The sequence below is a fragment of the Gorilla gorilla genome, chromosome 2 (genome assembly GCF_029281585.2).
Source record: "Gorilla gorilla gorilla isolate KB3781 chromosome 2, NHGRI_mGorGor1-v2.1_pri, whole genome shotgun sequence".
NCBI classification, from domain to species: Eukaryota; Metazoa; Chordata; class Mammalia; order Primates; family Hominidae; genus Gorilla; species Gorilla gorilla.
The window spans coordinates 71,946,929-71,972,471 of NC_086017.1; the positions used below are offsets into that span (position 1 = coordinate 71,946,929).

The 25,543-nt window shown below is 39.6% G+C and overlaps 1 protein-coding gene and 1 pseudogene across 3 annotated transcripts in view; one reads left to right on the plus strand and one right to left on the minus strand.

The window, feature by feature from the left end:
• The window catches only part of PTPRG (protein tyrosine phosphatase receptor type G), a 730,401-nt gene that overhangs the window by 529,440 nt on the left and 175,418 nt on the right, over positions 1 to 25,543 (plus strand). The gene's annotated exons all lie outside the window — the stretch shown is intronic.
• On the minus strand, positions 24,955 to 25,165 carry LOC115934263 (uncharacterized; annotated as a pseudogene).

Genomic DNA, 25,543 nt, shown 5'->3' on the forward strand with positions numbered 1-25,543 from the left:
TCCAACTTGAATTCTCTTCTCATTTTATAGTGAACGGCAGGAAGCCAAGTGATCAGACGTGCCATTGTCTGTTGGTTTCCCCACCTTGGTTTATTATAAAAAGTAGTAGTAATCTCACAGGTGGAGGGGAGCATGGTCATTTGTCCCACCTCATTGGCACCAAAAGAAACCCAGGTATGAGATTTCCTCATAAGGTGGATTGGAGGATATGACTGGCACCAGAGGACGGTATACGTTTTCATGCTTCCTCCCTTGGAGATGAGCATGTGGAACAAGGCCTGCCTAGCCTATCAACTCAGGTACAAGGGATTAGGAGCAGGCGCATGGTTGGCCCATGGACCTGCATATACTGGAGGCTAGAAGTAAGATCATCCCCTCGGGCTGTTGCCTGGGAAGATAGCTCCAGAGGAAAGGGCTGAGCTTTCCTTTGAGTGACCCTGCATTAAGATGGACCTATCCTTACCTTGGGGAGAGGTAGCTGGGGGTAGAGAGTTGGAGGGAAGAAAGACAGCTTTTTTTCCCAAGCACTTTGGAATAAATTAGTTTTGCTACAAATTCCTACATCTGGTGAGAGAGGAAGGGCAAGTTCTTACCTTCTCTCTTCCTTTTCCTCCTGCTTCTCCTATTACCAGTAATATTAAGGAACAAAACTTTGTTTCTGTATGCCAGTTCATATCCATTATCTGCTTTGATGCCTCAAACCTGTAAAGTAGGAACTTCTATCCCCAAATGACAAATGAAACCAAGGAACAGAGATATTCAATCATTTGCCCAAGGCCACTCAACTAGAAAATGGTAGGATTTGAAGCCATGTCTTTCTTACTCTGGAGGCTCTTTCCCTCTTCTGAGCTTCAATATTAGGCTGCCTCCTACCCTCCTGGAAACTCCCTACCCCCTTTTTCTTCCAAAGAGTGTGGATCTAGGGTAGGGTCAGCCACTCCAGTATATGTCTGGTCATCATCCCTTGGTAGGGTGCCCTTGTGACAATACTTAGGACCTAAGACAATTAGGACTTTGAGGAAAAGTCTTTTTTTCAGTGGAGATCTTGTACTTTGGAACCACTTCTTCTGCAGGTCGCTCTCTCCTGAAATCTGGATGGTGCTATGGTCGTGAGAGCTTCATGTTTTCCACTAGTCTGCCTCCAGACATTCCATTGAATACCTATGGAATCTCACTTCAAGCTCATACAAATTGGTTTTTGACGGTTATTGCCATGCAGCTCCCCTGGTCCCATTGCTTCAGTAAAAGATTTTGGATATTCTGTGCTAGGATGTTCCAGGCTCTGGCAGCACCTGCTGAGTTGCTCAGTACCCAGAGCCAGGTCTCTTCTAGTCCAGCATCCCCACTGAGGCTATCTGGGGCCTATGCTGAGAATTTATTTCTGCAGTGGACCAGAAAAGATGCTTGTCTTATGAGACTGGGGAGAGTAGGGAGGCTGATGGACCCCTCAGCTGCTGCTGAAACTTTTTAGAAGCCCAGAAGCAGTTCTGCTCATGCCTGGCTGTGTTCTGCCAAGAGGCACTTGCAGACATTCCCACATCAGGAAGGCTGCGACCTGCCGAAAAGGAGCAGTTGTATCCACAGGCCGACTGTGCCATGCAGAATGGTAATCTACCTTCTGTGCCTTTATCTTCCAGAGCAGCAACATCATAATCTTCTCTCTGGCTTTATAAATGATGAAATGTCGCACAGGGTTTTCTGTCAGGAAAACATGTAAAATCAGCCTGGATACCCAGCAAAGTACCATGCCTTCCATTACATCCTTGTTATGAAAGCTTCATTTAAAAATTCTTGGGTCATAAAGCGAAGAGAGAGCACGGTGTACCATCACCAGTTGTTCAGCAGACAGTCTTGGTGTCAGAGGGGACTCTTTTACGCTGTGATGCTATCAGTTACAGAGAATGTCAAAGCTGCATCCCCCATGTGACCTTCAGTGAGGCAAAGGAAGAATGTCTACAAGGAGATTTTTGTGACTTGATGTGGTTGCAGCCTCGCTGTGGACTTAGGAGGCTCTCTGGGATACAAATGACAGCAGTTAGAGGTTACACCAGTACAGGAGATCACGTACCATCCTGCGTTCTCAGTGAAAGAAGAGTGTTACTGTCTCAGCCTGTCTAGCTTATACATATATAGTATAACCTGGCCTCCTTCAGTATTCATTCATCAGCTATTTCTTGTAGCCAACTGTATGCCAGGCACTGTGCTAGGCACTGAGGCTGACCTGATTAGAAAATACCTGTGTAGCCTTGGTCTTTGTGGACATCACAGGCTATTGGGGGAATAGAAGTTTATCATGTAAATGTGCCAATGGACATATGATTCAACATGTGTGAGGTCTAGTGAGGGAAAAAGACATTGATTGCTTTGAAAGCATGTGATGAGGGTCAGGTCCAGGTTTGGGGGGTCAAGAAAGGCTCTCTGGGAGAAGACAGGATTCAGCTGAAGTTAGCTAGAGTGGAAATTACAGGCTGAGCAGAGGGGATTCTCAGCTACTAGCAATAGCATGAGCAATGGCCCCAAGCAGGAGAACTAAGTGCTCAAGGACCAGAGAGAAAGCCCTCAGGGCTCAAGCTAGAGTATTGACTTCACTAGACCACAAAGAGCCTTGAAGGCCATCAGCCCTAGACTTTTCTTGGGGAGCCAATGAAAAACTGGCAGAGCAAGGGGACTAACTTGGTTGGCATTTTGAGCAGATAAGGAGCACTACCGAGAGAGTTGAGCTGGAGAGAAGTAGGGGAGGACACATGGGCACCCCTTTGGCAAAAAGAGGAGAGATGGTGGTAGCTGGGACCTCGGGAAAAATGATATCTTTCTATTACCAAGATTGTAAGGATTTTATCTTCTTATATAGGAGGAAGGGAATTTGTTTCAGGCTCTGGGAGCATGCATTTGAACCAACTTGGTGACTTATGAAAATAACACTTCTGGAGGATGAAAGCAGGTCAGAAGGGGCTTTAGAAATGCTGCTCACTATTAGGTTTATAGAAACACTCTTATTGTTGTTTTGATACTGGCAATTTTTCTGATCTCACTTTTTGCTGCTTTTCTCATTTGATATTTTCTCCTGTCGTCTTTATTTCTTGTTTTACGTGTGTTATGTGAGTGTATTGAATGGGCTTTCTGCTTTCTTCTGGTTCTGTTTTAATTTTGGAGAGCTGGACAAGGGTATGATTATGATGATCAGCTCATGTGTATGTTTTGCCATGTGTTATCTCTGCAAATACAACTGGCTGCTTTCCATTGTAAGTGTTAATTTTGCAGCCATATTGTAAAACCTGTAAATCCATAGATTGAACTTCTTGGGGGATTTCGTTAGTGTATTTCTGCAAACAGTCCATTGATGTCTAATATATAAAAATGACAGTCAGCATTCATATAGTATCATATTATTCTCTCCACCCTCAGAGTTTCAGGACAGATTGATGACCAGGCTGAAACCTGATTATAATTATCCAAATAAAAGAACAAATTAGGTGGATGGTTCCTAGCTGCATTGGGCTTTAATGCCAAACACATTTGATACTCAGTTATAATTTGCAGTTCCAAAGACCTCCCATTTAGGTTTCATTTGTAGTACAGAAGGATTTTTAAATGTACACAGTTTACTAGCCCATCTTAGAAACATGAAGCAAAAATCCGCCCATCTTAAAAGTGAAATTATGGGCCAAGCTGGCTTAAGTTGACAACATTAGCAACCCACTGTCAGCAACACAAAGACACCCCCAGCCAGCCATTACTATTATCACGCGCTTAAGCAAAGGGCAAACTCAGAGTCTCTTTGGAACCGATTGCCTTTGTTCCACTTAGTATCATAAAGGAGATATTGGCTGTAAAACCTAATGGTATAAGATAGGCTTGGTAAAGGACGCCCTTTTCAGTTCCTCAGATCTTGCTCATGTAATCTTCCAGCTGAGAAGTGAGACTGTGACTCCTATTAAATGCAGTTCACGATGTTCTGCCAAAGGCGATATTACTCCAGACCTGTGTCCGTTCCAGCAAATGAAAACCTAAATAAGTCCCACAACTGCACCGCGTGTTCTCTAAAGGACTGTGGTCTGACATTTTCACATAAAATAAACTAACACTCATAAGTAACGGTGCATTTTCAACATGCTCATGTGACAGGTATATGAACGCGATAGGTGGTGGGGGGCATATTTTTGGGGGCAAGAGAGGACTCCTCATTCACGCTTCCCCAAGTTAGAAAATGCCATAGCATAGTAGGAATGCGTTCAAAAAACAAATTTCTAGATGATATCCTGCATATGAAATAAACTTCCGTCTTTTGTACCATCTGTATCTAGCATACTTATAAAATAGAACAAAGTGTGCATTTTTAATAAAGAAGCATGGTGTTGATTTTCTTCTTCAGTCCTCTTTTTCTTTTCTATTATTTTATAAGGTACACAAAGTATATTATTTGTTTTTAGGAATATTTTAGTGGGGTAACAAGCATGGCCAAACATTATCTCGTGAAGCACTTTTTAGAAGAGGAAGCATTTGAGATTCTCAAAAGCACTTTCAGTGAAATGTTTTTAAATGCACATTATAATGTTAAGAAAATAACTTGAGTTATTAAAGCGGCAAGTATGTTAAACTCATAACTACTACCATCATACTTTCCCAGGTTTGAAGAGCTGCTATCACAGAGATTTAATAATTCTAATTTGAGGTTATCTTCATTAAGAATACTAAGCTTTAGAATGATTGCATGACTGATAAAAGAATTAGAAAAAATAGTTTAATATCAATTTACTCTTCTATAGGGCTTGACAATTTATCAATTGCCTTTACCTATATTATATGATTTGATCTTTAAGACAAGTACAAGCCCTCCATATCCTTGGGTTCTAGATTTATAAATTCAGCCCAGGAATTGAAATTATTTGAAAAAAAATTTAAAAAAATACAACAATATGAAATCATACAAATGAAAAAATAATACCATTGTTTGCATATCACTTACATTGTATTAGGTATTTTAAGTAATCTAGAGATGAGTTAAAGTAAGCAAGAAGATGAGTATAAGCTGTATGGAAATACTACACCATTTTATATAAGGGACTTACGCATCTGTGGATTTGGGTATCTGTGGGGTTCCTGGAACCAATCCCCTGTGGATACTGGGGATAACTGTGGGCAAATAAGGCATTGTCAGTTTTATCCCACCCTCCACCTTGGCCCCAGCTTTTATTCTGGCCATTAAAAAAAATAGAGTTGGGGGAAAAGATCAGAGGTTAAGTAACTTGCCCAAGGTCACATGGCTGGAACTGGCACCCAGACCCTGTAGCTTTTATTCCTGTATTCTTTATTGCCTTCCAGGAAACCTGGTTTTTCTGTAGTAGTTGGCCTTTTCTTAGGTTTTATGAGTGGACAGGTTCTGTGAATATTCTAGAAGACATTCTAAGTATGTTTATATTTTCTCTCAGAAAGCTAGCAGAGTCTGGTATCTTCCAACCTTTCATACTTACATCTCCTTGTTAACAGATGGTAGAACTGAAGGGAATGCATAAACTTGAAGGGTTGTGGTCACAGAATATGTTATGACTCCAGATATAGGGGTGTGAAGTGTAGGATGTTTTAGAAACAAAAGGCATATCCTAGTGCCACTAGACAGACACATTGTGAGATGATGCATTTTTGTTGTAATTTAGAATTTAGAGTTGTTTGAAACAGGACGTATCCCTGATGCCCACCTGCCTACACATATAGTTGCATTTCTTATTTGCTCTTGAAATTCCCATGTTTAGGAATTTTCACCATTGGCACTAAAACTGGGGCCCTTGTCCAGGATTTGATGGTATGAGGAAGATTTGCCTGAATTTGTGACTCAGAGTAAAGCAATAAAATCCAGAGGTCCAGTAGTTGAAGATTCTCATAACCATCTATTTCTGCTTCACCATTAATTCTGGTGTAAGCAAGCCCTTACTGTGGAATGTCATTTTTTGATTCCTTACTAACCGTCACTACTTCCTAGTCTTTCAAAATGGTATTTTAGGCCTGAAAATTAATTCTAAGGAAATAATTCAAATATTAGAAAAGTTGTGGCCACAAAAGTGTTGATTCCACTCTTATGATAGTGAAAATTGTTAGGAAAAAAACACAGATGCCCAACATTTTGGAAATTATTAAATAAATTAGGTCCATCCTGAAGTTGGAATTATATGACCATTAAAAATTACGCTTTATGTTCTTACACAGAAAGGTGGATGGAAAAAAAAAGAAAAAACTTATGTTTTATAGAGACTTTTAATGACATGAGCCATGTTATCAATACTGTTATTGATAAAATGTTAATACCATAAGCAAACACTGCAATTAAGAATAGCAAACACGTATATGGTTCTTATTACGAGGTACTCATCAAAGCATTTAATGTATATATCAAGTGACTTTGAGGTAAGTAGTCATAGTACTTAAGTGATAACTTTTTTTTTTTTTTTTTTTGAGGCAGAGTCTCACTCTGTTGCCCAGGCTGGAGTGCAGTGGCGTGATCTTGGCTCACCACAGCCTCCGCCTCCCAGGTTCAAGCGATTCTCCTGCCTCAGCCTCCGGAGTAGCTGGGACTACAGGCGTGCACCACCAAGCCCGGCTAATTTTTGTATTTTTAGTAGAGACAGGGTTTCACCATGTTGACCAGGCTGGTCTTGAACTCCTGACCTCGTGATCTTCCCACCTTGGCCTCCCAAAGCGGATAAATCTTTTAATAATGTAATTTTTAGATGAGGAAACTGGAATCTAGCTAGTAGGTCACATACCTAATAAGTGGAGGAGCAGGAATTTGAACCCCCGAACTCAGCCACAACTGCTGTTTACCCCAAATAAGGTCCACAAATCATGACACAAAATGTGTTTTTGTGTATGAAAAATTTTAAAGGGTCTATGACCCAATTCTCAGCTCTGGTGACCTGTGTGGTGGGAATTTGGGTGACTTATTCCTGTTCTAGTCTTTTCTATATCTTAAACAGAAAACCAACACTTTGGTTATTACAACATAATGCAATTTTAAGTAAATAAGCAGGAGCCGTCTTTACCCTCCTGGGATTTCCTTGTGGCCGAGTGAAAACCCACCCCTACGCTGTCATTTTATGTCTTTCAGTTTCTGTGCAGTCAGACCACAGAGAGGGGCTTTCTTCACCATGGATTTGGCATCCCTTCAGTTAGAGAGTGGATCTGGACATATGCCAGATTTGCCTGGATGTTTTTCTGCTTTCCAATCATAAGCCAAAAAAACAAAAAAACAAAAACAAGAAGCACACAGGAATGTATGATTTGAATTCTGGATCTCTCAGTTCCCATCTCTTAATTTTTTAGTTGTTTGGCTAAATGCTTGGGCATTTTAGCCATGGAATAAATACTAGTAAAGACTTTATGGAATACGTAGCAGGAAGCATTTTTAAATGGTGCACTGTTTCCACTGAGCTGTGGACAGATGGGTTGTTTATAGGCTGTTTCATATCCAGCCTCCTTTTTTGTTTTGTTTTGTTTTATTTTGTTTTGGTCTTTTGCTGGTGAGAAGTAGAACCACGCTTCTTTTGTTCTTTTTCTACCTCTCTGCTAAATCTTCTTTTATTTGTAATATTCTTTAAAGTATAATTTGCAATGATAAAGTGGCATCCAAAATGCTAAAGGAACATGTTAAGACATTTGAAGAATCTCTTTCTTCTAGAAATATGTATGAAAATATTTGTTAATAAAAAATGATTGAGGGTTTGCTTCAACATAATTGGAGGAGTGTGAGGATGTAGACAGAAGAAGACTGGTCATGAAGCTGAGTGATGGGTGCGTAGAAGTTCATTACACTTATTCTTTCTACTTTTGTTTATGTTGAACAGTTATCATCACTTAAAAAAAATGAAGCAGTCACTTAATTAGTATCTCAGCAATTCTATTGCATCACGAGATGCAGCAAATTTAGTTTGAAAGGGTAATTTTCAGGAAAGAAAACTTTAACATAGAACTTTAGTCTGTAAAAACCAAAACAAACAATTGAAATATGGAAAATTCCGACAGGCCATCACATTGTGTGCATACGGAATCTATACCATGCCAAAGAATAACTGATTGTTCATTTCAACTTAACTTTATGATGATATTATTAATCAGTTTTGATATGTTTAATTATGGCTTTTGAGCTTTAAGCCCTTTATAAACACTTCACTGTCTTACCCTTTACTACTACACAAGTATCTGAAATGTTCACTTTGACTGCAGACTCTCAGCCTTCCAGGCCATCCTGCAGTCTCCCTTGATGCTAACTAGGAGCACTTTTCTTTCATCGTTATCCTCATGTAGAATTTGGCAGTGGCCTCCAGTGGCCTGTGAATAAAATCCAGATGTTTTAGTTTGGCCCAAACCTACCCCTGCTGATTGATTTCTTCTCCTGTGAACCACTTCCTGGGAATGGAACCACATAGAGCAAAAATAATGAACTATTTAAAAACTCTTGATACTTATTTCCAAAGTCTTCAAAAACAGTTGTACCAATTTGCACTCCCATCAAGTATGTAACTCTGCCCATTTTGCCGTACACAAATAAACAGCAGGCATTATTATCTTTCAAAATCTCTCCTGATGTAAGCCAAAGAAAAAGTATCTCCTTCTTTTTTTAAGTTATCATTGAGAATGGACTTTTTTTCCTACTTTGATTGGCATTCCTTCTTTCCTATTTAAAATGTATTTGCTTGTATCTTCCCCTATTGTTATCGTATTCCTTAGTAATATTTTGGTAGCAGGATAGAGGCTCATTGTGTGTTCTCACATGTAAACTTCCTGAGGGGGTCTTGTTTCTTACCCATTTTTGCATCCTTAGTGCCTGGTCTAGAGCTTAGCACAGCGTGGATACTTAAGGTTACTGTTGCCGTGTTTGGACACCTTTCTTTCTTTCTTTCTTTCTTCCTTTCTTTCCTTTCTTTCCTTTCTTTTCTTTCTTTTCTTGATGGAGTCTCGCTCTGTTGCCCAGGCTGGAGTGCAGTGGTGCAATCTTGGCTCACTGCAACCTCTGCCTCCTGGGTTCAAGCAGTTCTTCTGCCTCAGCCTCCCGAGTAGTGTGGGACAGGTGCACACCTCCACGCCTGGCTGATTTTTGTATTTTTAGTAGAGATGAGGTTTTACCATATTGGCCAGGCTGGTCCCGAACTCCTGACCTCATGATCTGCCCACCCAAGCCTCCCAAAGTGCTGGGATTACAGGCGTGAGCCACCACGCCCAACCTGGACACCTTTCTTTGAAAAATGAAAATGGACAGAGTGGTGTCCATTTTGAGTGGGTATTTCTATAATAATGGTTGCTAGGAAATCTGGTTTTTTTCCCCTCTGTAGAATAAATCATCACTACTCTCTGCCGGTGACCCCTGGAGAGGTCTGAGAGGTCAGTGGCTACAACACAGGAATAATTGTCCTTCTGATTTGTAAGCTTTGTTCCCCATATCAGGAGCATTGGTTAGGAAAAAGAAGTGTATTGTGCTGAAATCTTAAAGTTGCTCATATTACAGGGCACCTACCAGTAATTTCTCATGCCATCATCTAAATTGAAGACTTAGTATTGTTAACAAGTTTTGAAAAGGCATTTTTCAGCTTGTTCCTCTAGATTATTTAGTGGCATTTTCCCCCACTGGTACTAAAAATCAGGAGTTAAATCACAAGTCTTTTTGTTATATCCTACCAGCCCATCTTTTATGGCATCCTGCTTCTCTTCTTTTCTTCCTGTAAAAGAAGATTTTTGAACTTATAAAATCACTTTTTAAAATAGACATTTTTTCCTAACCCTCAGCTGTTCCTCATCAACTATTTTTTTTTGTGTGTGTGTGTTTCCAGCTATTGGAACATTCAACCTCAAGATTGTGATCTTTCTGTGGCATGCTTGGACTCATAGCACGCGGAAAGGAAGCCTGTCTTGTGCATTGTTCTAGGACAAAGTCCATTAAGTGAAGGTCTTAATAAAATTTTGAAGGTCTTAATGAAATACTCTCAACCCTCACCAGCTCCCCACCAGTGCTAAGCAGGGTTTTGCCTTCTCTTCCCACATATCTAACTAGAATTCTTCTAAAGGAATAAGAGCAAAATAAAAGTTATCCATCTCCAGTGCCTGGGATTCCGGTCTCACGGTTTTTAAACCTTTTTCCTGTTTCCATAGTCTGAGGTGTGCCTAGAAAGGCCAGCCCTAGAAAGGAATACATAATTATCTTCTAGTTTGCTCCATCTCCTTGGTTCCCATGAAGAAATTTCAAGCCTATGATGCCTTCTCCTACAGATAGATCCTCTTTTCATTCTGATGTCATTTTGTGACAGATGGTGAATAAAAGCAGCAAGCCCAGGCCAGGTGGCAGAATATCTGTGTCTGCATTTTGATGACACCTGTCATCAGAGAATCTAGGAACACAGGCTGGGGCAGCATCCGTGGACGAGGCAGAGGAAGTGGGTAGCCTAGAAACCCCACGAGCTGAGGAGTTGTTTTGTGGTCTCAACAGCTTATAGACTGTTGATGTAATTTTGCAGGTAGACCCAAACCTTTAAGCAACCTGCATTTTACCAAGAGTTGCTCATCATTTCAACCTCTCCCTCGCTATTCTCACCATCAGATGCAGAATCCTGTTGCAATAAAATCATAAATGAAATAAAAGCACAGTCAAAACTGTGCCATCCCTCTGATTAACCAATGTTGTTAGCTCAGGGTCTAGAGTATTAGGTATATTTTTGTTACTTTATGGAGCCTAAGCTTGCTGCTACATGGGAGGGAGCTCTACTTGCTTTACTTCCTGCCAAAACACAAGATGCACTTTATGGCAATACTGATTTGGAACCTTCTAGGGATTTTTTTGTTTTAATTGCCAATGGCAGAAGGACACTATTATGGTACTATTTTATACAACTCATGGACTCAGGCACAGTGTCATGGTGAAATGATTGTATACAGCCCTGCTGGCCTTCCATCTCGTACTCCTTCCATGATTTGCGGTTATTGTCTTCTTTTGCTTTGTTTTGTCAGCCAAATATGAGATTTGAGCATGAAATCGTATAGTTTTAGAAATTCCAGAATACTTCTTTAATCCCTAAAAGTCAGTACAATTCTACCTAAGGACTTTCAGCCCTTTGCCTTGTTATCTGAAAATTGTCTTTCTCTGGATAATTATCTTGGCTTTATTTATTTGTTCATTAAGTTATCCACTTAGTAAATTATGATGAAGTACCTTGTATGCAACAGGCACTAATAGGCTATTTCATAGCAATTTCAATGTCCAGTGGAGAAATGTAGACTAGTATTTGTGTTTACGCCAGTTGAGGACCTTTTTAAATAGTGGACTTGAGCTTAACTCTCTGCTTCTTCTTGCTTTTGATGAGGAACAGAATTCACTTACACATTTCACTGGGAAAAGACCTTCCCATGTGCATTACTACTAGCGGGAACAAAAGCTGGAATTGATGGTCTGCAAGGTCATATGTCATCATATGTCAAAAACTTCAGAGCTTTGCAGATTTTTTTAACCTTGCATTATGCTGGGATTATTGCATTGTTCTAGAACTATTGCATTGAAAAAAGACTAGAAGTGTAGTAATCAAAACAATAACATTGCTTATATCTAGGTAATAGGATACATTTTTATTTTTAGTTTGCCTATTCATCTTTCCTAATTTCTTTGCAGTTTATTATACAATAAAGAAATCATCATTACTTAAACAATATAGTTCAGGCAAGAGACGCCTCAGTTAAAGAACTGTGGTCATTTTAGAATGGTGAAGTGCTGTATTTTTTATTAATGGATCTGGAAACTTCATTGCTATAGCGTGATGTTGGGGGAATGAAACAGTTGTTCATAGATATTTATGGATGGAGCTATACAAAGACAAATAACATGTTTTAGTCATTGTCAGTGGGAAAATTCGTTGTATTTCCAGGGCATCCGTATTAGCAGGAGTAGCCAAATAGCTATATTAATGTTCTGGTGTGTGATTTGAGTTAATTACTGCCATAGTTTTGTTAGACTTCGACATGATTTCTTTTCCAGCAAATAAAACTTGAGAAAATTCAAGATTGGTATTAATTATGTTGCTCCAAATGAATTTCTAATGTAGACAACTAAAATCAACAACTGTAAAGCCATACTGTCAATAGGAGAGTGAAGATCTCCTAGCATAGACATAGCATAGAAAAACCTCATTTTGATTTTCACCTCCTTTCAGATAAGATTAGTTTACTTGTCTAGAGAGGCATTTAAGAACAGAAGGTTTCCTGAAGACTTTCTGGAGGAGAGGCTGATGGAATTGCCTCTGGGTGCATAAGAAATTAGCTTAAAGGGAACATGCTAGAGCCACAATATGGGTGGATTTGGTATTATTCAGTCTGGGCAGTTGATGTTCTACAAATCACAGATTCTACAGTTTTTAGAGATACCATGGAGTCTTTGAGGTATAATTTGTGAATCAAGAGCTAGTCAGTTGCCCAACATTCATATGTCAACCTAGATCTCTTGGTGTCTTCTCAAGGTCATTAAATCATTCACTTAATAAACGTTTAATGAACATTCTACTATGTGCCTAGGGAACAACAATGAATATGACAGATGCAAGCTATGCTTTAAGGATGTCTGGTAGGATTATTTTTGTAGAAACATTAACACATTTAGGGATTTTTTCTACCTTATAAATATCAAGACTGTATCACAGTAACTGATCTTTATAGTCATCATCTAAAAATGAAGTTCCTAAATTTTATTTTCATGGTGACCTTACTAATCTATATATGTGTGTCTCCCAGATAAAACTTTTATCTATAGAAAAACTGAAAAGAAGGTGATATGGGCAGATTCTCTAAATCTATAGTTTTGCCATCATGGAAACAGAGGTAGAACCTAGAGAAGGTTGGGGAGGGCATCACCAATTCACAGTGAGTGAATTTTCTTTGTTACTGGACTCTAACATCACAGTTGGGTAGCACCTTTGTGGAACATCTCAGCAGACACCATACACTAAGCAGGGCATTGCTGAAAGTTGTAACTCAGGAAAGTGAGATCAGAGTGCGGGATCTCTTGTCAGATACTCAACAGCTAAATGTTGTCTGTCCTGGGGCATTAATAGATAATTGTCTTATAGTCCTAGTCCTGAATTTTTTTGGTCCCCTGCAAACTCTTGTAGGCTTTTTTTTTTTTTTTTGGCAGGATCTCACTCTTTTGCCCAGGCTGGGGTACAGTGGCGCAATCACGGTTCACCGCAGCCTTGACCTCCCCCAGGTTCTAGCAGTCCTCCCACAGCAGCCTCCCCAGTAGCTGGGACTACGGGCATGTGCCACCATGCCTTGCTAACTTTTGTATGTTTTGTAGAGATGGGGTTTCACCAAGCCCTCTTGATATCTTTGGTGAAACTATACACACCTCTAGGAACAGAAACAGACAGTCTTGGGTTTCATCTGGCCTGGCTTCCTCTGATGGAAGTCATATACCTAAGAGTATTTTAATTGTATCTGTTTCCATAGCACTGAGTATCTTTGGGTGTATGACTTATATCCAGCCTCCTTTCTAAGGAATCATATGGTTTCCATAGGAAGAATATAGTGATCGATATTAATACAGGAACCTTATTGAAGAGGAAAATGATAACTGCCTTTTCTGGATTACCTTCACTGGCAATATCAGTGTCAGGCTACTCTCAGCATTAAGAACTTGATTTCCTATTTTGAACCAGGATCTCTCTCACCTGTAAGTTAGAGGTGTTCCAATTAAGAGAAATGTGAAACAGTTATAGAAATAGAAACGACAGTCATATGGTTGGTTATATCTCACTTTTCACAGCTGGCATCCCTGTTAAGAATTATGTTTCCATCCAAATGTTGTCACTAGAATCAGATTTGTAGTTCCATCATGGGAGCCTACTGTTCCAGTGATCTATATGGCAAATCACTCATACCATGAAGCATACTTCTATAATATGATTAGTCACCTCCTAATTTGAGATTTTTGTGTCCCCAAGTTTTCATTAAAAGGAAGCTTCTGGGCTATTAAAGATGCATTGATATGCCTACAGCATAACAAATGCACATGAAATACTCCTATAACAGATAACACAAAGAAGATAGCTTTTTATAACTCAAACAAAATGTTTCTAAGTCCCAGGCAATAACCTGCTAACTTGAAGACATGTTTATTTCTGCTATAAATACCAGTGTATAAAATGGATTAAGACCCCTCTGGAGATTTTTTCCATGTGAATTGAATTTTGAGTAATATATGGTACATACTACAGTGAAAGTTTCTTAACTGATCTTGTAACAGAGAAAATGTACAAAACACATATTTTGGTGTCTGAATACTGATATTCTCTTCTCAAACTGGAAAACTAACCAGAGTCACGGTCAAAGATAAAACAGTAAAAACTCATATTTGTTTATTCATCCATTCATTCATTACATGTTTATTGAGCACCTATTTGTGCTAGCCAATGTAGTAACTACTTACTAAATTCCCATTCTTCTGTTACTGAGAGAAAAAGCTTTTAATCAATGCCTTATAGACTTTTTAGCATATGCTGATGATAAATCCATGGAAATCTCTGCACTGTCACTCGGACTCTAATGGAAAGTATGCCAGTTAGTCATTTATTACCTCTCAGTTACAAGTTTGCCTTTTCTCGCCCAACTTTGTAATCTTGGTGTAGAACCCTGGAAACATTTCTCTCTCTCTCTCTCTTTTTTTATTATTATTAAAGTTCTGGGTTACATGTGCAGAATGTGCAGGTTTGTTACACAGGTATACATGTGCCCTGGTGGTTTGCTGCATCCATCAACCCGTCACCTACGTTAGATATTTCTCCTAATGTTATCCCTCCCCCAGCCCCCCACCCCGCAACAGGCCCCGGTGTGTGATATTTCCCCGCTGTGTCCATGTGTCCTCATTGTTCAGCTCCCACTTATGAGTGAGAACATGCAGTGTTTGGTTTTCTGTCCTTGTGATAGTTTGCTGAGAATGATGGTTTCCAGCTTCATCCATGTCCTTGCAAAGGAGATGAACTCATCCTTTTTAATGGCCGCGTAGTATTCCATGGTGTATATGTACCACATTTTCTAAATCCATTCTATCATTGATGGACATTTGGGTTGGTTCCAAGTCTTTGCTATTGTGAATAGTGCCTCAATAAACATATGTGTGCATGTGTCTTTATTGTAGAATGATTTATAATCCTTTGAGTATATGCCCAGTAATGGGATTGCTGGGTTAAATGGTATTTCTAGTTCTAGACCCTTGAGGAATCACCACACTGTCTTCCACAATGGTTGAACTAATTTACACTCCCTCCAACAGTGTAAAAGCGTTCCTATTTCTCCACATCCTCTCCATCATCTTTTGTTTCCTGACTTTGTAATGATCCCCATTCTAACTGGTGTGAGACGGTATCTCATTGTGGTTTTGATTTGCATTTCTCTAATGACCAGTGATGATGAGCTTTTTTTCATGTGTCTGTTGGCTGCATAAATGTCTTTTGAGAAGTGTCTGTTCATATCCTTTGCCCATTTTTTGATGGGGTTGTTTTTTTCTTGTAAATCTGTTTAATTTCTTTGTAGATTCTAGATATTAGCCCTTTGTCAGATGGATAGATTGCAAAAATTTTCTCCAATTCTGTAGGTTGCCTGTTCACCCTGATGATAGTTTCTTTTGCTGTACAGAAGCTCTTTAGTTTAATTAGATCCCATTTGTCAATTTTGGCTTTTGTTGCCATTGCTTTTGATGTTTTAGACATGAAGCCTTTGCCAATGCCTATGTCCTGAATGGTATTGCCCAGGTTTTCTTCTAGGATTTTTATGGTCCTAGGTCTTACATTTAAGTCTTTGATCCATCTTGAGTTGATTTTTGTATAAGGTGTAAGGAAGGGGTCCAGTTTCAGTTCTCTGCATGTGGCTAGCCAGTTTTCCCAACACCATTTATTAAATAGGGAATATTTTCCCCATTGCTTGTGTGTGTCAGGTTTGTCAAAGATCAGATGATTGTAGCTGTGTGGTGTTATTTCTGAGGCCTCCGTTCTGTTTTATTGGACTATATATCTGTTTTGGTACCAGTACCGTGCTGTTTTGGTTACTGTAGCCTTGCAGTATAGTTTGAAGTCAGATAGCATGATGCCTCCAGCTTTGTTCTTCTTGCCCAGGATTGTCTTGGCTATGCAGGCTCTTTTTTGGTTCCATATGAAGTTTAAAGTAGTTTTTTCTCCACATTCCTCCTTTAATAGCTGGTGCAGCAGTGGGTTGTGCCTGTAGAGGACACTGGGGGCACTGCAGAGGGAAGTCAGAGGTGGGGCTTTCCCTCCTGCTCTCTTTGCTGCTTAAGGGCCCTGTAGGCAGCTGATCAGCAAGAGGGAGGCCCAGCCAGTGCCACTCATCTCAGCAGCTCTCAAAACAGCTGCAGCCCACACCCTCCAGCAGATGTTTTTCTGGGCTGCTCCTTCTAACCTATGCTTTCTGGTAAATTTTTCCACAACCCAGTGAGCCACTTTTCTGGGTATGTGCTGGTCAGCTCTCACTCCACAGAGTTTCTTCATCACCTAGTGGGCCATTCCTATAAACCATCACCAGCACACCCTCTGGTAGTTTCTTTGCCACAGGTTCCATGTTCCTGTGACATTCATGCCCTCTCAAGGTCTAAATATCAGCCTTTGCATACAGGGCCCTCTTCTGAGTTCTTAGTTTCTTCCTTGTTCAGTAGCTCTCTCTCTATTCTAGAAATAATGGCTTTTTTTTTTTTTTTTTTTTTTGCAGTAGCTTTTCCTGTACCCCTTAGAGACCTCCCTCCCCATTTTTGGTAGTTACCTGTCTTTTTACTTGTCAGCAATTCTTTATATATTAAATTTTCCCTGCTCAAATTACTGACATGGTTTCTGTCTCCTGACAGGACCCTAACTGAAAGAGATGTGCTAAGAGAGAAGCCACCTACAAAAAGAATTGCCACCAAACTACCAACTTGTGACCAACAGCTATTTTGTTCAGCATGCTCAATAATTGATTTTAGTCTGATTACATCGGACGTTCCATAATCAGGTGCTGAATATTTTCCCCAGCGTGACTTTATTGAGTACAAAATAAATAAATGCCCTCTTATGCTTCCATAATATGAAGGCATTTATCCACTCAGTAGAGATTGTTTCAGTAACGTCTGCAGGCTTGGCATTGGAGTAGATGCTTTAAAAAAAAAAAAAAAAAAAGGAATGATACGCTCTACCTTGCAAGTTTTTCAGAGAGACAGGACTTGTGTGTGTGAAAAGTGCAATAGAGTTTGCAAGGCAGCATACAGTCCCATTAGCATTTGTATGGCTTCATATTTCTAGACTAAGTGATGTTGCAGAACACCAGTATTCTGTTCTATACAATCCATTCACATTTCTAAGAGCATGAGCGTTCATTTGTCTTTTCAATTGTTTCCCACTTTCTCTGCATACACAATACTTGCTGGTAGAAATTGCGAGGGCTGTAAGTTGGTAGGTTCTCTGTAATCAATGAAAATAAATAGTTTCTGACACTAGGTCTTTGAAATGGTGTCTGAATATGCACACTTTGGGGCTTTAGGAGGCATCTCTTTGGCTGTATAAATTACTGGAAGCAAGCTGTGTGGGATGAAGCAGGAGAGCTTGTGGAATGTCACTGTTTTAGAGATTATAGGGCTCTGTGGGAAGTGATTCTAGCTTTGGAACCTTTACACAGCCAAGATTCTTGGAGCCAGATGTAGGGAGTCTGGTTTCTCTTCATACATGTGCACTGTATGGAATAATATTTAAGATGTTATTATGCCAGAATTGTTGTAGTGAGTTCCTTGAGTGGAACTGTGTCCCCTTCTCTGTGCATTTCTTGTAGAGAAGTTAAGTCAAATCAACAGGCAGTGCCTGCGGAGCTCGGAAACTGTTGGTGAACATAGTATTCTGGAATCCATGTGGTACTCTGGAATCCACGAGGCCAGCCTTTCCAGAACATCCTTTGAGGAGCACTACTCCTGGAAGATGCTCCACCTCGATCAAGTCCTGGAAAGTGCTGTCTAGTCTAGCACAGCTTCCTCTTAGAGACTGACAGTGTGCTTTAACATAATAAAGGCTCTCTGATAAAGACTGAAGTAAAAAGAATCTGTCATTTTCTTTTCTTTTTAGAGACAAGGTCTTTCTCTGTCACCCAGGCTGGAGTGCGGTGTCATGGTCATAGGTCACTGCAGCCTGGAACCTCCTAGGCTCAAGGAATTCTCTCATCTTAGCCTCCAAGTAGCTGAGACTACAGGCACGCATCACCAAGCCTGGCTATTTTCAAATTTTTAGTAGGGACAGGGTCTCACTGTGTTGTCCAGGCTGGTCTTGAACTCCTGGCCTCAGGTGACCCTCTGGCCTCGGCCTCCCAAAGTGCTGGGATTATAGGCGTGAGCCACCACCGGGCCCATTTTCTAACATAGTATTCCAGAAATATCATTGTCACCCTGGATCTTTTTTTTCCTTTAAATGTCAGTTGTCCCACAGAAACATTGTTTTCCGTATGCAAATTGAGGATGTTGATTTTGCATATCTGTCCTCAAAGCCCTCATCTACGTGTATGTATGTATGAATCTGTAGGACTTAAAAAATTTTGTTTTGGTGTTCTCTGCCATTCTTAAGGATTTGAATGATTAGATAAATAAGGCCTAAAGAGGAAACCATGCATGTGAGTTATAGGAATTATGATGAGTAGGCAGTGGCTTGGGTTGTACCAGAAACACCATGGCCCCAGGTTTAAGCCCAGTCACTACCACTTTATTTTTTTCTTCTTTTTTTTTTTTTGAAATGGAGTTTCACTCTGTCGCCCACGCTGGAGTGCAGTGGTGTGATCTTGGCTCACTGACTGCAACCTCTGCCTCCCAGATTCAAGTGATTCTCCTGCCTCAGCCTCCTGAGTAGCTGGGATTACAGGCACGCACCACCATGCGCAGCTAATTTTTGTATTTTTACTAGAGGCGGGTTTCACTATGTTGGCCAGGCTGGTCTCAAACTCCTGACCTCAAGCAATCCACCCACCTCGGCCTCCCAAAGTGCTGGGATTACAGGCGTGAGCCATCCCGCCCTGCCAGTCACTACTACTTTCTAGCTATGCCTTTAGGCAAACATTTGTTCTCTCAAAGTCTTAATTGCCAGAGCTGTTATATGAGAATGATTATTTGTTCTAACTCTTAAGGTTGTTGTAGATAAAGAGAAATAATGAATGTAAAGCACTAGTATAGTGAATGGCCCTTTATAAGCTCCCAGTAGATATTAACTGTTACTATTATTTGAGGAAGAGATTGCTTCTAGCATTTGAGGTAGACCTTTGCGAGTCCTACCTGGGCAGTAGAGGCAGGGACTGCAGTCATTTTTGCTAAGTTTTCAGAGGTTCTGTTGGTGAAATGAAGGAGATCACAACTGATATCAGGGTAACACCTGGAAACATTACCATGTCCCTAAGATGTATGTACGTTTGTGTCTGTGAGTAGTGGTCCTGAAGGAATGGGAAAGAAAAACAGCAACTCAAACCTGAGGTGACTTCTCCAGTTTGGTGTCAGATGTCCATGCTTGACTCTTCTTCTGTGACTATTTCTTTGGAGGTCACTTTGGGGTGTATGTCTTTAGGTCTCTTTCACCTTTCAGAGCAGACCATACCACCTGAAGTCCTGTTGATTATAGAGAATCATATGTATCACAATTCTTGGAGCAAAAAAAATGATTCGTGTCTGAGAGATGATTTAACTTTGGGCCTGTTTGGGAAACCAGCTTCTTAGGTTTAGTGCAACATCTTCTTGTGCTCCTTACCCAGGTCAGGATGAGGCCAGGCTCCCAGAAGTTTGCTGAGAAATTCCATATTGGCATCTCCTGACCCCATCCAGCTCCACATGGGAGGAGAAGTAGATTAAAGATTAGCTGTGTGGGAATATGGCCTGTTCCTATTACCCGCCACAGAGGAGTCCAGCTGTGGTTTGACAGCATCTGACACAGTGTCAGAAACACAGCAGCCAGCTGGAAACCGATCAGCACGACTCTAGTTTCTGCCACTCACCCTAGGTTATTCTTTGCTGAAATGCTTACTGTGATATATTTAAATACTTATTTATAATTTAATCATTTATATATCTGATACAGATGTGCCAAATTTGATATATACACAGATCCAAATCGTAAAATACACATACCAAATTATATATAAATATATGAAAATTGACATATGCAATATATCAACATTTGAATACAATGTGTTTTCAAAAGGCAGATCACTTTTTCTGGTTGTAAAAATAATCATGCTTGTACAAATGTCAAGCAACATGAGGGACTATTAAGGAAAAGGGGATCCTACCCTCTGGAGGGAACCAGTAAGGTTTGCCTTTCTGCTGTCGGAAGTTTTAAAAACACTTACAAATATGTTACCTGAATAAAACGAAACTACTATACAGTGGTTTTGACTCTAGTAATATGTAATAATCATGTCTTGATATTAGAAGATACAGATTTTCCTCATCCTTTTTAACTACTTCATAGTTGACACTAAATGGTGGTGCCATAATTCATAGTAGGTAGCTATTTATGGATTTATTAGAGTAACTTCAGATTGTCATCCTCTGATAAAAAATACTGATATGTTGTATTGATATGTTTATGCCCATATCCACTTATCCACATTATTTTTTAAAAGTCTTAGAAGTGGCTTTCCGACCGGGTGCGGTGGCTCGCAGCCGTAATGCCAGCACTTTGGGAGGCCGAGGTGGGCAGATAACCTGAGGTCAGGAGTTCGAGACCAGCCTGGCCAACATGGTGAAACCCCATCTCTACTAAAAATACAAAACTTACCTGGACATGGTGGCACATGCCTGTAATCCCAGCTACTTGGGAGGCTGAGGCAGGAGAATCATTTGAACTTGGGAGGCGGAGGTTGCAGTGAGCCAAGATCGCACCACTACACTCCAGCCTGGGCAACCGAGTGAGACTTTGTCTCAAACAAAAACAAAAACAGAAACAAAAATGTAGATTTCCTAGGTTAACAAGTATACTCAGTTTTAATTTTGAAAGGCTGTTGTTCATGTAATTCCCTTAACCAAGTACACAGGTAATCAGTTGACCATATTCTCATTAACACAGGGCATTTTTGTTGTTGTTGTTGTTGTTTAGGAGTCATTATTTTATCTCACAAGTTCCTTGTGCTTTTATAATATTCTTTCTCTTTCCTACATGTAGTAGCCAAAGTACTTCATATACTTCAACTGTTTGAGTTATGTAACAGAGTCAGTAAGAAGCAGAATAAAGAATGTTAACCTCTAAACATACCAAGATAATTTTTTAAATGTGTTTATTTATTTATTTGAGACAGGATCTTGCTCTGTCTCTGAGGCTGGAGTGCATTAGTGCAATCATAAGTCACTGCAGCCTCGAACTCTTGAGCTGAGGCAATCCTTCCATCTCAACCTCCTGAGCAGCTAGGACAGGTGCATGCCACCTTGCCCTACTAATTTTTAGTTTTTTGTAGAGACGGGGTTCACTATGTTGTCCAGGTTGGTCTTGAACTCCTGGCCTCAAGCAATCCTCCCATCTCAGCCTCCCAGTGTGCTGGGATTACAGGCATAAGCCACCACACCCAGCCATAAAAATGTTAGTAACTATTTTAAAGCCCCAAATAACTATGGTAATTTACATTCTTGGGCTACTATTTACTGACACAGTTTTGCTAAAGTGGGATTCAACTGACTGTTGCAATTGTACAGAGGCAGAGTTAAAGCTCAGATTTTCAGGTCGTCAGAAAAATAGAGATTTTCAGAGCATCGTCACATGTTTCTCATCTCTTATCTTCCTACCTCTTGATCCATACCTGAGTGACCTGACTACCAACCAGACAGAGTTTTAATCTCCCTCAGGTTTCATGGAAGGTGGTGTACAGAGTATCTGAAATTCATAGATAACCTTCCTATTGGTTTATCTTCTCAACATTAATGCAGATGACTAGAAATCACACATGAAAAAAATCCCTTTCCCTTGGGTGATTTAAAGAGTGTTTATCTTTGGTGCAGACTCTCAACTAAAATTTTTTTTGGTAGCATATATCAAGAGGTTTTCAAGGGTTGAGGAGTATAAGCAGGTAGGTTACCACTCGATGAAAAGTGATTGGTAATGGAGGAAAGACCGTGAAACTCATGTTTGCTCTTTACTGACAGCCAAACCCAAAGAGAATTAATATGTCACTTCTATATCTGCTTGAAATCAATATTATTAATTTCTAGTATCTCAGAATTTCAACTTATAGAGTATAACTGTATCAGGCACCATATAGATTGATCCAAGGCACATTCTTTTTTTTTTTTTTTTTTTTTTTTTTGGAGACAGGATCTCACCCTGTCATCCAGGCTGGATTACAGTGTTACTAATTTTTGTATTTTTTGCAGAGACAAGGGTTTTCCATTTTGCCTAGGTAGGTCTTGAACTCCTGGGCTCAAGGGATCCACCTGCCTTGGCCTCCCAAAGTGGTAGGATTACAGGTGTGAGCCACCACTACTGACCCCAAGGTACATTCTTATAGTGGGAAAGAATATCATTACAAGGGTTGCTCAAAAAATAAGTTTCCTATGATGTTTTTAATTTGCCAGTCAAGGTTTCAGTATATTGAAAGCAATTTTTTCAATTACAGTAATAACCAGTATTTTGGGGTGTTTATTCGATAAGTGGATTATTGTAGCAACTCTCATGACAGCTGTAAGAGGTTTATTGTCAGTGTTGTCTTTATTGTCAGTTGTTGTCAGGGTTGGGAGAATTGAGTCTCAAGGAGGTTAAGTTACTTGCCCAAAGTCAGCCAGCTAACCAGAGCCCACAACCCAAACCTGAAGGTCTGCCCAACTCTTGAAGTCTTTGCACTTGCCTTTGAGGTTCTGCTGACTTCCGTTGTCGTAGGACAGATTGAAAATCCATCTAGTATCAGGTAGGCCTTTTAGTATCCTTTGGAAAAAGTTAAAATACAGCATGATTGCTGTGCTGCCTCCTTTCCTGAAATGTTACACGCTACTCTGATGTGCTTTATTGGCTGGAAATCTTCTTTCCATAAACTGCATCAAGTTGGTGATGATTTATGCAACAGAAAGAGAAATAATTTACCATAAACACAGCAAATCATTGGATAAATCTATCTTGATATTTTCACATAATGGTATTCTCTACAGTAATAAAAATGAACTACTACTTGGACAAACATGGGTGAATCTCAGATATAATGACGAGTGAAAGAAGGTGAGACAAGATTTGGTGTATGTTTCCATTAATGCATATGGAATATGGGGCTATCAACTGGAGGGTCTTAAGGAAGCCTTCTAGAGTTCTGGAAATTTTTGTCTTCATCTGGCTGAGGTTGCAGGGGTGTATACAGATGTGAATGTGCATCTAACTATATACTTAACATTTGTGTAGCTTACTGGTTTATGTTACACCTCAATGAAAAATAAAGATAACAGGCAAATCACAACACATGTTTCATCTGGGACCTCAATGTCTAATGGGAAGACCATTTTAAACTAAGGACCTCTATGTTTTAGAGTTGTTTCCTAATGAGACTTCTTATAAGTCACCCAGCTTACAAGTGGATCAGTTACCTGACAGTCTTGAGGAGCTAATGCACAGGCAATAATTTTAAAATAATTTTAAAGGTTCACAGGTACCAATTTATATGTCACCATATCTATACACTAAAACACACATACTACATTCACTAGAGAGCTCCTCAGGGTTCTGTGTGTCTTTAGTTTCTATGACACTTGCAGAAGAACATGTACCCTGAGACTTCTGCTTTATTAGAACCTGGTGACCCAATTATTATTCAAACGGACCATCTTTAGTCATTTATAGAAGCTTAAATTATGTTTAAGGAGGCAATGAAGCATGCAATACATTTTACAAAGGTTTCATCTGAAAATATAAGAATAAAGTTTGAGAATTTAAAGGGGACTTTTCCCAGCTAGCTCACAAACTGCTTGAATTCTGTATATTGTTCTACCAACAGAATCATTGCACTGTGCCTTATATAAATGTTGAACTTTGCATATTTAACATTCTAAAATAACTCTCACGTTTCTCAGAACATGCTCAGTCTTTTAAATTACATTTGCAGGGATACCAAGATCTGATTAACACAACACTTGTAAAAAGCTGTTTCTAGATTTTTGGAGATTTTCCTGTGATGTTTACAGGTGTGGTTCATTTACTGTGCCATAAAACTTGTGCAGTTTTTTATCATTAGAAGCCTCCCTGGTTGGTAACAACTATCAATCTATCAGTCATTCCACAAAGATATTTTGAAGGCTTACTGTGGAAGAGGCACTGGGTTTCCTATTGCAGTATATCTTCAAACAAAACAAAACTCGTAGTCTGGTTAACATAGTATTAATACTATATCTACTAATATCACAATTACACAATTCACAGGGTTCGAGCATCTGACTGGCAGAAAAATTTCATTTTCTTTTGTCTGTACTTTTGTTTGTCTAATAGATGTATTTGCAGTACAATACATGCTAGTATAATTGTTGGCACTTATTAGGTGCTTAGTAAATATTTGTTGAATATATGAATTAGTGGGTGAATTAATGAATAGGTGGGTGGATGAAGTTTAGCACTGATAATTTTAACAGTAATGTTTACTGTTCAGTAATTTCATCAGTTAATTCTTGCCATGTGCCTGGCATCGTGTGAAGTATTTTATGTGGATTATCTCGTTGGTCTCTCTCAGCCCTCTGAGGAAAGTACAGCCCTAAGAGGGAAGTATTGTTAATCTCTCCATTTTCCAGACTGAAGAATCTGAGGCTTAGGACAGTTAAGTAATTTGTTTGTGTAAAACTGGAATTGGCAAACTTTTTCTATAAAGGGCCAAAGGACCAGATTGTAATATTTTTGACTTTGCAGGCCATGAGCTCTCTGTTCCAATTGCTTGATTGTGGTTTTGTAGCACAAAAACAGCCACCAACGATATGTAGATGAGTGGACCTGACTGTGTTCCAATAAAACTTTATTTACAGATGCAGTCTGTGGGTGGGATTTGCCTTGGTGGTCATAGTGTGCTGGCCCTTGTCACACCTCATCCCTGATAGAAGTGTAATTTGAACCAAGGCAGCCTGACTTGGAAGACCTTGTGTTTAACCAGTTAAGAGCAAATTCTACACTTGATCTTAGCCAAAAGGCTGAGAAGTGATAGGAGCAAATTCTGATCTAGAAAAAGGAAAAAGGCTAGAAACTTGCTTTAGAAGTCCTCGTTAATAATGACGACTATTATTTTTTAAATTTTATGTTTTTTGCTTTTACCTTTCCTTCTTAATTCCATACCACTTTTCAGTCATGGATTAAAAGAAAATAAAAAGAAATCTCACCACAATGTGATAATCCCCTGGTCTGTATACAGTGGAAAAATAATGCTTGTGTCACAGACATCTTTTCATTTTACCCCTGCAGAACAACCCAGGAGGTGTGTGTCATTGTCCACTTGCCCAGAGTGATTAAAGTCACTTACCTCAGGTCACACAGCCAAGACTTGGATCACATTTTTTGGACATAAATCCCAGAACTCTTTGAAC